Source organism: Phyllobates terribilis, unplaced genomic scaffold (assembly GCF_046119375.1).
Source record: "Phyllobates terribilis strain yellow unplaced genomic scaffold, ASM4611937v1 Scaffold_8__6_contigs__length_399053987, whole genome shotgun sequence".
NCBI lineage: Eukaryota > Metazoa > Chordata > Amphibia > Anura > Dendrobatidae > Phyllobates > Phyllobates terribilis.
In genome coordinates, this window is record NW_027362768.1 from 93,166,093 (window position 1) to 93,181,704 (window position 15,612).

Genomic DNA, 15,612 nt, shown 5'->3' on the forward strand with positions numbered 1-15,612 from the left:
ATATCAGCCAGAGATGCAGATGTTTTATGTGCAGCATGAGATGGTGCATTATCATGCAGAAAAATGATCTTGCTGTGAAATACACGGTTCTTCTTCTTGAACCATGGCAGGAAGTGCTGTTTGAGAAAATCCACATACATTATGGAGTTCATCTTTAGCGCCTTCAGGGATCCTAAAGGGGCCGACAATCTCTCTCCCCATGATTCCAGCCCAAAACATTACTCCACCTCCTCCTTGTTGGCGCTGTAGCCGTGTTTGCGTGGGGTGTCCATCAACCAGCCATCCTAAACTCCATCCATCTGGACCATCGAGCGCTGCACGGCACTCATCCGTGAACAAAACAGTTTTGAAATCAGTCTTCATGTAATGTTTGGCCCACTGGAGCCGTTTCTGCTTGTGTGAAGTGGATAGAGGAGGTCGACAGGATGGCGCATGCACAGCTGCAAACCTCTGAAGGACCCTGCATCTTGTTGTTCGGGGGACGTTGGAGGCACAAGCAGCTTCAAAAACTTGTCTGCTGCTATGACAAGGCTTTTTTGCCGCTGCTCTTTCAACCTGACGTAATTGCCTGTAGGAAAGAGTCCTCAATTTGCCCTTATCAGCACGCACACGTGTGTACTGTGAATCAGCTACATACTTCTTGATTGCCAGGACACTTCATCTTGATCATCGCACAATGTTGATTGTAGTCATGCCTTGACCTAAACACTCCACAATTTGTTGCTTCTCAGCAGCCGACACATCCTTTTTCTTTCCCATTTTGGCAGAAAATGTAGGCTGCTTAATAATGTGAGAGAGCCTTCTTAAGTAGTCTTGCCTTTCATTGGACACACCTGCCAAACTAATTAGCACAGGTGTCTGCAATTGCTTACAGTGATATAAAGAGCCCTGACACACATCACCATCAATGAGTTTAACTGACAAACAAACAAATTCTTCCCTTATCACTCCTAAACACTTTTTGTATAATAATTTGGAACGCAGTGTACATGTGCTTTTCCACAAAACACCAGTGGTTCACGTAGTGAATCTTACAGTTCTAACTTGCCAACCGTGGTCTGTATGGAGTTGTTCAATAAAGGGCCCAAAATTAAGATAACATAGATGGGAGCGGTCTCTATGAATAGGAATTCCTAAGTATTTGATACCCTGTGAGGGCCAGGCAAAGGGAAAGTTGGACTGGATGGAATCCTATATGGATTTGGGGAGGGAGACATCGAGGGCCTCAGACTTCGCTGCATTGATTTTAAAATTTTACCATGTAACAAAGTGATCTATTTCAGCCATAACAGCATGGATGGATATATGTGATTGAGTGATATATACTAGGACATCATCAGCAAATAGAGAGCACTTGTACTCGGTGCCTCCCACCTCAATCCACCTAATATTGGGGTTATGGCGAATTGATGAGAGCAGGTGCTCCGTCACTAGGATGTATAAGAGAGGGGACAGAGGATATCACTGCCTTGTCCCATTGGTGATTGTGAAAGGTGATGAAAATGTTCTGACGCACCCCCTGGGCCTTGGGACACCCGGAGCCGGACCCTTTTTGGTGGATGCTGGTGGTTGTAGTCTTCGTGGCGGCGACCCAGTTCCGTGGCTCAGGGCGGTCAAACCAGTGGCGGAACTATTTATGTGGTTTTCATGTTTAAATGTCCGACTACGCCACCCGTGGATTGCGGTCAGAGTGAACCGCCGCTACAGGGCAGACCACTGAGGCTGGTGTTGTGGGTGCAGCAGAGCGTAGCATAACTCCCCACGGGAGGAGTATAGCCTCAGGGCAGTGTATGCGGAGGATGGGGGTGATGGTGCAGGGCAGCAGCAGTAACGACACGGAGTCAGTGATGCAGTTCAGGGCCTTTACTCACAGTTCTTATTATCCAGACCACGTCTGCAGGTAACGGCTGCCCACGTCGTACTGTGCTCACCAGGTGAGGGGCTCAGACAACTCCCAGATAACTTTGGAGCACTTCACAGGACCCCCTTTGTGTGTCCTTTGTCTGGCCTTTCTTACCAACACTTCTGTCCGGCTGCCTCGGGCCTCCTCTTGGTAAACTTGGCGCCAGTTTCCCTGACCCTATGTGGTGCCTTCCTAGCGGGTGTAGCGAGGGGCTGCGCCACATAAAATGTCAGAGCCTCCGGTTTCTAGCTGAGGGTCGTTTCCTGCCTCCACTAGTTCGGGGACCGGTCTCCCCCTTTGGCCTGACCCCTCCACGCAGGTGGATTCGGGCGTGCGGTGGCGACTCGCCCGTCCGCACCCCTGGGATCCCTTCATTCCTCGTTCCTGGAGCCTTCTCCGCTCCTCTTCCTTCCTTCTCCCTCTTCCAGGCCTGGGCCTCTGTTACTAGGCCCGCCTCCGGAGCAGAGCTCATGCAGAGCCCCTGCTCCCTGCCACTTCTGCTCAGACTTCTCTGCACTGAAATAAGATGGTGCCCACCTTTTATACTCCCTTCTCATTGCACCCAGGAACTGCTTCCTCCCTGCTCCTGCACTACAGGGTTCCCCTTCCTCAGTGTTCCCTCCCCCCACTCCAGCCAGGGACAGGGACTGTCGTGCCCATCTCAGGGGCATATTGGTCGCCCTGCCCCACGGCAATGTGGTGTAATGCATGCAGGTGTCGGGTCCTGATCCACACTCCATCCTTACCTGAGAGTGAGATATCACACCTCTGGGTGAGGTGCAATACGTCTTTAGCAACCGAGCCCTCAGGGTGCTACAGTTCCATTTATCTTCAGCCTAGGTGACGTATTGCGATACAGGGCCGTGATTTTGGCTATAAAAGGGTCCCCTAGACCCCTACCCCAAGCTTTTTAAGAGAATCATATATGGCGTGCCAGGAGACTCTATGGAATGCTTTCTCAGCATCCAACGAGAGTATCTAATTACAAATTTTTAACTGCATCTAGCCCAGGAAATACTTTGTGCCTAGTAGCAGTGTCTGCTAGTAAGCGGATTATCCCGGCTGTTAAGCAAGCTGCACCACCTGTAGTTTAGACACTTAATTTTTTCAAAGGAAATGCTTCGGGACCATGGGATACTTAGTGAAGAGCATCAGGAGGCACCCCAAGGCATAGGGGCTGGGACTGGCAGTAGGATGCCTTGCGGTGGACAGCCGAGCTCGATCCTTATAAAAGCTTTTTAACTGCAGCAGCTTTAGTGGACGCTACTGGAGCTGGAATTACCGCGGCTGCTGGCATGAGACTTGCCCTCCAATAGATCCTTGTAAATGGATTTAAAGTGTATTCATTCAAATTAGAGAGACAATTTAAATTAAAAAGCTTAGAGCTGCCTCCACCACAGGGGGGCTCGCTCGACCCACCAGCGGACAGGCACCAGTATTGGGAGAGGGGGGCTGGCCGTCAGGGTTCACCGCGGCTCTGGCACAAACCCGGCGACACGGAGGTGGCACGGGCAGGAGCGGACTGGCCGTGTCGGCTTCTCACTTTTTGGATTTTAGAAGGGCATGACATGCCTATATCTGTGTCTCCCCCTCCTTTTACTCCTCCACCTCTTTTATTTTCGCATGACTATATGTACTTGTCACTTTTCCATGTGTTAGTTATGTCTTCTGAGCAGTTTGTCAGCTTTTGGACACCTTTGAAGGTGTTTTCTATGTGTTTCTATGTGTTTTTGTTTGCCTGCCATTGGTTTTAACGGTGTTCGAAGGTGTTCGACGAACAGTTCGACGAACAGTTCGGCGAACACACGGGTGTTCGACGAACCGAACCGAACTCGAACACTACGGGGGTGGCTCAACACTACTAGTTACCAAGGTCCAAATCCCTTACAATGAGAAATAGTGAAATGATTGGGCAAGGCACTGGATAATAGCCGGTACAATATATGATGGGGTGAGGAGGAGGAAGCATTGTCAGTGTTCCCTAATCTATATACAGTGCTGGTTCACTGCTGTGTATATGTCATGGCTCAGTTTCGGGACATGATCTGGTGAATTTTCACTGTGTGGTCTGTTTCCCTCTTTGTTGAGCCACAGCCCGATTCCTCTCTGTCCAAATGCTGATGATTCTTATGTGCTTGCATTCCATTTCTTAGATTGCTTAATTTTAGGTGTTTTCCATTTTCTCTTTTGGTTTTCTCCTATCAAATTTTGGGATGGACTTTATATAATCACCTCTCACTGACTTTCTTTGCTGGCTATACTTCTATGTAGGTGGTGTTAGGAGTTCCAGCTCCTCAACTAAGGATTATCTTGCTTGATTAACACTAGTTTCATTTCCAGCTGTCTGACTGAGAGTCCTCTGTCCCAGCACCCTTCCCTTTCTTTTATGTTTGGGGGTCGGGGAGGTTTTTCACTTAGTCTGTTTATTTTTTGGTTCTCTGTATTTTTCCTGTCTATCCTGTGTGAACTTGTTTAGTTTCTTACCCTGGGTTCTCGTGTCTCCTTGCAAGTTCTCCTTTCCCTTTGTAGGATTTTTGATGTGGCCTCTTCTCTGGTTCTTTAGGAGGTGCGAGAAACCTCTTGATGGCTTTTTAGGGAGCCAAATCTGAGGAAGTATTTTTTAATTGTATGGTTAGGGACTTTCCTAGTCTGTACAGGGACCAGTTGGGTGCAGGTATGGCGTCTCTCTTTGTAAGTCCTTTCCTTCTACCATTACCCATGTGAGTGTGTGAACAGTATATAGTGATTGACTAGGTAAATAGGGAAATAAACCATGTTTATCTTCTTTACGGGAAGTCTGGCTGTGTCACAGTTGCACAATCTCCTGCAAGCTTTTTACTCTGCATGCCATTTTAGAACTTCACTGCCAAGAAAAGTGTGGACTGCCTGGACGTTTATAATTTTTGGACAATCCAGAAGTATTTAATTAAATATTTTTGTTAGTAGTCAAAAAAAAAAAAAATGGGCCAGCAATGGCCGTTATCATTATAAGAATGGTTTTACACTCGTTAATTTGCATACTTTGGATGCTTTCAATGCTTTCAGAACATTTTTTGACAAAAAAAACTGTATAAGGGTAGCATGGTGGTTCAGTGGTTAGCACTGCAGCCTTGCAGTGCTAGGGTCCTGGGTTCAAATCCCATCAAGGACAACATCTGCAAGGAGTTTGTTTGTTCTCCCTGTGTTTGTGTGGGTGTCCACCGGGTTCTCTGTTTTCCCCCCACACTCCAAAGACATACTGATAGGGAATGTAGATTGTGAGTCCCAATGGGGACAGTGCCTGTGTTGTCTGTGAAGCTTTGTGGAATTAATGGTGCTATATAAGTCAGTAAATAAATAAAAAAATAAATATTACATGTCTGCATTGACAGATTGTGGGATATACTGCTTATGCTACTTAATGTATCTAATGACTGTGTCTTTAAATGTGGAAATTTGAAGATGCTTAAGGAACCTCAACAACATGTAGGTCATTGTAAAACAACGGTTGTCTGATGTTTCTCATCTATCCACTCTTTATGAAACAATGCTAAAATAGATGAAAGTCATGGGAAACCTTGCGGTAACCTGGTATTCAGCTCACCATGGACTGGGAATCTCCTCTACAAGGACATTTTGTAGTATAGCAAGGAACTATGAAGAGAACATTTAGAGCTGCATTCCTCCAGGACATGACCTGTATATAGTTTGTCTAGTTTTAGTTTAGAGTATGTATGCAATGACTAAGGACATAACTGTCTGAAACGCGTGTGCGATTACTCTGTCTGGAGTTTTTTATGGATTTGCAACAAAGAAGAATTTTTTATGAGGACCTAGTTCTGGATGTACCTTCCTTTTCTCTTCAATGCTAAAATAGAGCCTTAACATTTGTGTTTGGCCTTTATTTACCTTATTTTTTGCTCTCTCTTAACCTTGAACAACACTATCGGGATATCAATATTACCCCTCATCTGATAATAAATATGGGAGTATGGACCAATGTTAGTTTCATTTTTCAACTGTGTTCACACGTCAACGTTTTATCACTATTGAGCAATATTATTTGCAAAGCCACAACAAAAGTGGTGAATGCACGCTACTCACAGGTTGCACACAGCCATATACGCCATTCATACATTTCTATGATGCTGTACTGTAACCCTCCAGGGTGATCAATTGATTGTGCACAACTGCTGTTCTCATTCAATTAGTATGTCGCAAATTTAAATAATTAAGTGTTAAGACTGTGTTATAAATTTATAGCCACGAGTAAGAAAAAAAAAGTTATCCTCTATCCATAGGATAACCTGCTCCTTGCTGGGGTCCAAACACTCAAACACTGGGGCAACCAGTGGTCCTGAGATCAGGGATGTTTTTTAAGAATAACCCTATAAGACATTTCAAGTCATTTTATTTATAAAGAATTGTAGCGCGGTAAATAATTTTATTGTATTTATAACATTTTTATATAATCTCCAATGAAAGTAAGATATGACTAGCAGAGACGGGGATTTCCAGGTTTGCATCAGCCTGCTAATATCTTCAATCATATAAGTCTGATCCTGGTCATGTGGCATGATACTAAACCTAACCACAGATAAATATACACTAGCAGTAATAGATTAATATCTGTTTTACATAAATAGTTGTATCGTACAGAAATGTACATAAAAAGTAAGAATATAATTGATGATTTTACAGAACCTTTACAATTGCTCCAATGTCCTGTGAAAATATATAATGCTTAATATCTAAAGCGTATCATGAATAATTTACAACATATTATGTGAATTATTCCAACTTTTGTGGTGTTACCTCAATGCAAGAAAATGAACTTATAAATAAAAAGGGAGAAACGAGACGGCAAAAAAACCCCCCCAAAAGCTGTGAATTTTATCTGCTACTATAGGAAACAATCTCTTTCTACATACCCAATATATATTCTTAACAGTTACAGATAGTACAGTAGCAAGGTATATTCTAAAGAGGCATTTGATCAGTCTCTCTGCCCTATATTATACTGCTGACAGATTCCCTTGAAAAGTTATCCCATCCCCTATCCACAAGTAAAGTGATAACTTATTCCATGAACAGATTGTTACAGACCTCTGTCTGTATACAGCAGAGTTGTTGATGCTCGACCTCCTATTATGATCATGCTCACACAGACACATATGTAACTGAGGAGGAAAAGAACTACCAAAAGCTGCACCTGTACCCAGCTGGTCCCTGTACAGACTAAAAAAAGCTCTAGCCACACAACTATATGTACCTCCTCGGACCCGGCTTTCTAAAAGGCCGTCAAGGTGTTTCTAGTACCTCCTGAGGAACCAGATGGGAGCCCGCAACACTTAGCCAAAAAAGGTAGAGGAAAGTGTGCAGAAAGACATGAGACCCCAGTATGAGAAGCTAAAACATGTTCACAAAAGATAGACAGGGATAAATAAGGAGAACCAAAAAACAAACAGAATAAGTGAAACCTCCCAGACTCACAAATGTAGAGAAGAAGAGAAAGGTGCTGGGGAGGAAAACCCACAGATTCCCATCAGAAAAAACAACTGGGGCTTACCGGATATGGTAAACCCCTAGCTGAGGAGCTGGAACTCCAAACACCAATCTATATGGAAGTATAGCCAGCATGTGAGGTAAGTGAAAGGTGAATATATAAAGCCCATCACAAAATCTGATAGGACAGAGCCAAAGGGGAAAATAGAAAACACATGGAGAGAAGCCACCCAAGAAAGGAAAAGAGACAAAAAACCAAGACAAAAGAAACCATCAGCATTTGGACAGAGACGAAAAGGACTGTACCCCAGCAGAGAGGGAAACATACAGTAAAGGTCACTGGATCAAATTCCGAAACCGAGCCAGGACATCTACACTCTATTCCTCGTCTCTGATACTGCCAGAATCAGCTGAGTGCTGTGCTTGACTTTCCCAAGGATGACTTTCAATTGTGGGAAAACTCGTTTAACACCAAGGTCATTCCTAGAATAGTGATTCACTACTCATATAAACAATCGGTGCTGTAAATTTCTGACTCATTAAACAGCAATGTGCACAGTAGCCTGAACTCCTGGGGCTATGCTTCAAAAGACTCACATATATATACTGTACTTAATGATATAATGAACATCCTGTCTCTCTACAGAAAAGAATGGTTAGATATCTTCCATAAAACTTGGCTTTATTAGCACAAATGTATTCACTGTCCCCATTATTTCACCTTTTTAACAGCTTGACTTGATTCTTCACTATTCATATCAATATAATTTTACCTTTATTATACTGTATGAAAATGTTTCTAGAAATTTGCAGAACTGAAAACATGTAAGATAAAAGTTAGGATTTCGGGAATATATCTTTTACTTCAATTTTATAACATTTATGGGTTAAAGGGAATCTGTCACTCCCTGGGACTTATCAGACCTCTAATATGGGCATACAGGTGATAGAAATGTGAATCTATACATACCTGTATGCCCTATATTAGAGGTTTCCTTGCTTTGAAATTGCTTTTTATGAAATTAGTTTTTACAAACTTCCCATCCGGGGGACGCGAAGAAATCCCTGCCTATCTACTTAATTTCCATAGTCTCCCCCTCCCTTGCACGTCACTGTGTCCTGTGACGTGCAGTTCCCGTGGCCGGATTCCACACCTGCCCAATTTACATTGTACGTAAGGCGCTGATCATCCTGACGTCTGTGTATCCTTGTAGAGCAGGGATCTTGTGCGCAGGCACTGGCGAGTCACTTTGCCTTCCCGGCGCCTACTCACAAGATCCCTGCTCCACAAAGGTACACAGATGGCAGGAAGATCAGTGCCTTGCGCACAAGGGATCCGCCTATGGGAACTGCACGTCACAAGGCACTGTGACATGCTGGGGAGGGGGGAATATGGAAATGAAGTAGCTAGGCAGGGATTTCTTTGCACCCCCTTAACGGGAAGCATGTCAAAACTAATTTAGTAAAAAGCAAGCAAACTTCTAATATGGGGTATACAGGTATGTATAGATTTACATTTCTATCACCTGTATGCCCATATTAGATGTCTGATAAGTCCCAGGGGGTGACCGATTCCCTTTAATCATTGTATGTATGCTGCTTTTCCTGTTATGCAGCTTGTGGGGCTGCAGGTTCTGAGCTCAGTGGACATTTCCTGTGTAGCGCTGGTGGGTGTGGACCCACTGTGCCATGGGCCGGTCTTACCCTGGAAAGGTGTGACTAAGCAACTACCTGGTTTTTGCTAGAGCCTCTGGTGGTGAGGTTAGGCTTGGCCACAGGTAGTCGCCATTTATCTCTCCAGGGCAATCCCCGGTGCAGCAATTGACCAGAGGGCCAGAGGCACGGGTACATGGTACAAGAGGGCTAAGACAACAATTGGTCAGACTGTCTGAGGTCAGGGAAGGTAGCACAGGGTCAGTAAGCGTAGCCAAGGTGAGGAGCGGGAGGTCAGGCAGGACAGAAAATTAGTCAGTTTGGTAACAGGTAGCAGAATTCAGATGCAAGCATAAATGTAGACTAACAGCGTAGGAATCAACGTTCCATCAATAGTAGACACAGGTGCCTCGAGAACCACTAATGGTTCATCACATACTACTTACAGGTAAAAAAAAATAAAATCGAAGAAAAAAAACAGGGCACTAATGCCTAATGAAGAAGTATGAAAAAGGCATCAGACATCAGTGTTTTTCACGTATGCAAAAAATTCGTACGAGTGTCATCAGTGTTTTTGATCAGTGTAAGGTCTATGTGTCCGTTTTTACCATTCACTAGCTGTGTTTTTCATGGGTGGACAAATAAATAAATTACATTACGTGTTTTTCCACAGACTTGTATTGGCTCTTTTAATCCAGGCTGGCAGAAAAAAATAGACATGTGAATAACAGCATAGACTTTAATGGGTACATGCTGTATCCTTGAAAAACACAGATAAAACACGTACATGAAACATGGATGTGTGACTGAGGCATAAAGCTGCACAAACCAAAGCGAGAATACTTTGATATTGAAATAATGTTCAGATGTCTTTGTATCCAAGGCATAATGGAAGGGAGAATGGTTAACTGAGTTAGGACAGCAGGGTGGCTCAGTGGTTAGCACTGAAGCCTTGCCGCGCTGGGGTCCTGGGTTCAAATCCCACGAAGGACAACATATGTAAATGTAAAGAGTTTGTATATTCTTCCCATATTTGCGTGGATTTTCTCAAAGTTATCCGGTTTTCTCCCACACTCCAAAGACATACTTATAGGGAATTTAGATTGTGAGCCCCAATGGGACCGCCATGATAATGTATGCAAAGTGTTGCGGAATATGTTGGCGCAATGTAAAAATAAAGATTATTATTAATTATTTAACCCCTTCTCGATTGGGCAATTTGACATTTTACTTTTTTTCTCCCCTTCTTCAAATAATAATAACTTTTTTATTCATCCATCAATAAAGATTTACAAAGGCTTGTTTTCTGCAAGACAAGTTGTAGTTTGGAATGGTACTGTTAATTTTACCATTAGATGTACTAAAAAACGAGAAAAAAATCCCAACGTGGTGAAATTTAGAAAAAAAGAAATAAATTCAGCAATTGCTTTTTGTATTTTGCTTTTACTATGTTCATTGTATGGTAAAAATGACTTGTTAACATGATTCTCCTAGTCTTGAAGTACAACAGAACAACAGGTAAGACAGGTGGTAGACATTCAGATTAATTTTATAGAGCTGAAGGAAATCTATGTGGTTCAGCACTCATGCAAAGTCATTTTATAGCCTGAAACTAAATTATACTTTTTTCTTGTGGTGTATCTCTATTATTTTATTATTATGTATTTTTTTATGGGAAGGGTTCATAGTTTTTAATTCACATAATAATAATAGTTTTTATTTCTATAGCGCCAACACATTCCGTAGCACTTTACATTTTTCATACTGAAATTTCAATTATTGTTTTCTCTTGTTTGAAGTTGTGAAGTAAATCATGATGAAAATAAGTAAAACTGTAATCTCAAAGAGTAAGGGGGCAATACAGATGTAGCAAAGATTTTTATGACTCACAATGCACCACCTTGATTACTGGTCACAGACAGATTAAAGGGAGTTATCACCTAGCTGCAGTGATCAGTGGGTGTCCCACCCCTGGGTCTCACAATGATCGGCAGATCGGGGAATTTTTATCACCAATGAGAAATTTTCCCCCCATATTAAGATAGTGTGGCAGGTCAAAAAAACAGCTGCAACTCCATTCTCCTTTATGGAGCTGCTAGAAAATACAGAGGGCAGCGCTCAGCAACCCCAGAAGAAATGAAAGAATGACAGGAGCACAGGTCGCATATGCGCACCACCACTTTTTTCTCATGGGGAAAAAAGTTCCCCTTTCTGCCGATCAGTGTGGGTCTCAGCTGTTGGACCCCAATAGATCAGCAAGTTATCACCTATCATTGTACAAGACATTGACCGATGTCAGGTTTGGTGTTGTTTTACACTTTTTTCGTGCTGTAATATCCCAGTGCTGTATTATCTGAGTTAAGATAACCTTTACTAAATCTGTAAATAGATCTGGTCACATATTATAAAATGTGTAGTTAAACTGATACCACCTTTTGTATCCTCAATGGACACACAGCAATTGTTGTTGGAATCAATGTAAACCACAGGAATAGTGATGACACTGGTTATATTTCTGGGGACTTTCTTACTGAAACATATATAAGATATCATCACATGTTTTGAACCTAAACTAGGGCAAATTAGATGATTCAATAGCTGCTTTTCGGCTTTACTCTGTAGAATGCCTGTACCTGTATTTCTAATATAAGTCACATCAAGATGTACAGAAAGTTTAATGTTGTATATCAGCAATTTGTCTTCTTATAATAAAAGAAAAAATGATATCTAAATTTTTATAAAATAGAGAGCCAACTAAGGAACATGAAATAGTTACAAAGTTTCATAGGTTGGAAAGAGAACTAGGTCCATCAAGTTCAACCTTTCTCCACCGATTACACATTTTATCACTAAATTAACTATAAGGCTATAAGGCTATGTGTCTACGATGCAGAAATGCTCCGGATTTTCCCTGAGCGTTTCTGCATCTCCCTGGCAGAAAAAACGCATGCGGATTGTACATGCGGATTGTATATGCGGATTGTAAATGCATTTTTCCTGCCAGGGACAAGCAGAAGTGAAGCGTTTTTCACATGCATTTCCGCATGCGGGTTGTCAAGCGCTTTCCAAGCAATTTTAGCATCACTTGGAAAGTGCTTGACAACTTGGTCACACTATATAAATCCATGCAAATGGCATGGATTTATATAGTGTGACCGAAAGAATGGTAAAAAATAAAAAATAAATATTATACTTACCTTCTGATGGCCCCCGGTGTCCTTGTCTCTGATTGCCAGCAGCTCGCGGTAGACTAAAGGACCTGCCGACGTCAGCAGTCGTGTGACCCGTTACATGACTAAATGACGTCACCGCAGGTCCTTTTAGTCTATCGCGAGCTGCCGGCAATCAGAGACAAGGACACCGGGGGCCATCAGAAGGTAAGTATAATATTTATTTTTTATTTTATTCTTTTTTTTACAGGTACTATGGTACCCGGGTCAGGAGGAGAGTCTCCTCTTCTCCAAACCCGGGTACCATCCGCACATTGAAGCGCATATTATCTGCATATACAGATCCAGTGATGCCGATGACATGCATTCCAATGCAAGTCAATGGCGGCGAAAACGCAGCATTTCTGCAAAATAATTGGCAGTGCTGCGGATTTTTCTGCAATGATAATCCGCAGCAGAAATTTCCACAGCATGTGCACAGCACATGCGGATTATCATTGGGGAACATGGCAGAATTCTACCAAGCATTTTTTAAGCGTTTCTGCAGCAGAATTGCCACTGCACAAATGCTTAAAAAACGCATAGTGGGCACACAGCCTTACCCACAAGGTTATGTGCATCGAGGAAATCATCCAGCCTTTTTTTAAAAGCTCTTATCGTGTCTGCCATCACTACCTCTTGTGGTAGGGCATTCCACAATCTAACTGTAAGGAACCCTTTCTTATTTAGCTGCTGGAATCACCTTTCTTCCACCCATAATGAATGCCTCCTGGTCCTTAGTAAGGTCTTTGGAAGGAATAAGTCATGTGCCAGTCCTTTGTTCTGACCACACATATATTTATACATGTAAATGACACAAGCCCAACTTTTCCAACCTCTCATCATATGAGAGGCCTTCCATCCCGTGTAATAATCTAGTTGCCAGCCTTTGAACTGACTAACTTCTGAATACCCTTTTTAAAATGTGGAGCCCAAAACTGGACCCCATATTCCAGATCTGGCCTCACAAGTGATTTATAAAGGGGCAACAATATGTTGGGATCATGGGATTTTATCTCTCTTTTTGTTCACGCTAAAATCGTATTTGCTTTTGCAGCTGCTGCTTGACATTGAGTGGCTGCTGCTTGACATTGAGTAGTGTCAACCATAAAACCTACATGAGAACAGTGTGATGAGCAGACTCTGGTACATATTATTAACACTTGGGATTATGCAGATTTTGTGTATATTTGTGATCAGAAGGCTTCACATTTGTGTTTGTCAAAATATTTTTGCTAAAGGTTAAAGTAAAATGTATCATGATTAGTGATGAGCGAGCACTAAAATGCTCGGGTACTCTTTGCTCGGGTCGAGAAAATTGGAATGCTCGAGTGCTCGGTCCGAGTAACAAGCCCAATGTAAGTCTATGGGAAACTCAAGCAATTTTCCGGCGCCCCCCAACCCCCGGCGGTCTGCAGAGGATTTAAAAATTGCCCAAATCAATGAGAATAGTGCTCACATTACATGGGAACAGCATGGGAAAGACCCCTGGAAGCATCTCTGACTCCCAAGTCACTGCTGTCAACAATGTTGTCAGAGGTATTACGCCACTTTTACAAACTCACAATAAAACATACAAAAACTAAACCAAAATGGATTTTCCTGAGAAAACTGTTAAGGAACATCCTTTCCAGGGTAATGACTTGTATATAAGGCAAAATAAATATTCAAAAACAAAAATGCTCCTTCACACCTTGGGCTATGTTCACATGTAGTGTTTTTGATGGTTTTTGCACTTTTGCATTGCTTTCAACGGTGAAAAATACATTCACCGGTAAATGTCATTTTAACATTTTACTACCTTATCTTGCCATGTGGTCTGTGAGACATCATCAGACACATCCTGCTTCATTTATGAAGGAGGGATTCTGAAAGTCACAAACACTATTTTTATAGGGTCATCAGGCGGACCTTACTATTCTTAAAGGGTCAGTAGTCGGCTTTGCTTTGTTGTCCCCATTATTAAAGAGCGGGTCTCCTATACTGTTACTGCGTATGCAGTGACTGCAAGGCCTGCCAAAAATTTGGACGCAACCCAATACCCCATTGAAGAGACATAGAGAAGGGTCTCAGTAAAAAAAATGTCCCCATTATAAAGGAGTAGGTCTCCTATAGTGGTAATACCCATGCAGTGACTGCAAGGGCTGCCAAAATTTTGGAAAAACCCCGATAATTTAAAGACACGTAAAGATGGGCCACAGTAACGACATGCTCCCATTAGAAAGGAGCGTGTCTGCTATACAGTTATAGGGTTTGCAGTGATTCCAGCAGCTGCCAACATTTAGGAAAAACCCCAATAACAATTTAAAGACACATAGAGCAGGGCCACAGTAACGACATGTTCCCACTAGAAAGAAGCGGGTCTGCTATCCAGTTATAGGGAATGCAGTGAGTCCAATGACTGCCAAAATTTAGGAAAATCCCCAATAACAATTTAAAGACACATAGAGGTCGACCACAATAATGACATGTTCCCAGAAAGGAGCGGGTCTGTTATACAGTTATACAGTATGCAGTGAGTCTAATGGCTGCCAAAATGTAGGAAAAATCCCAATAACAATTTAAAGACACATAGAGCTGGGCCCCAGTAATGACATGTTCCCATTAGAAAGGAGAGGGTCTGCTATCCAGTTATAGGGAATGCAGTGAGTCCAATGGCTGCCAAAATTTAGGAAAAACCCCAATAACAACTTAAAGACACATAGAGCTGGGCCTCAGTAATGACATGTTCCCATTAGAAAGGAGCACATCTGCTATACAGTTATAGGGTATGCAGTGAGTATTATTATTTATTATTATAGCGGCATTTATTCCATGGCGCTTTACATGTGAAAAAAGGGGTGTATAGTACATAGCAGAAAAAATTACAAAAATCTTGAACAAAAACACAACGGCAAGAGGAGAGAGGACCCTGCCTGCGAGGGCTCACAGTTTACAAGGGATGGGTGAGGATACAGTAGGTGGGGGTAGAGCTGGTCGTGCACCGGTGTGGTGGAGCTATGGTTACTGTAGGTTGTAGGCTTGTCGGAAGAGGTGGGTCTTCAGGTTCCTTTAGAAGGTTTCCACGGTAGGCGAGAGTCTGATGCTTTGGGGTAGAAAGTTCCAGAGTAGGGGGGATGCACGGGAGAAATCATGTATGTTATAGTGGGAAGAGGAGATAAGAGGGAAGTAGAGAAGGAGATCTTGTGAGGATCGTAGGTTGCGTGTAGATAAATACCGGGAGACTAGGTCACAGATGTATGGAGGAGACAGGTGGTAGATGGCTTTGTATGCCAAGGTTAGGGTTTTGAACTGGAGTCTCTGAGGAATGGGAAGCCAGTGAAGCATTTGACAGAGAGGAGAGGCCGGGAAATAGCGGGGGGA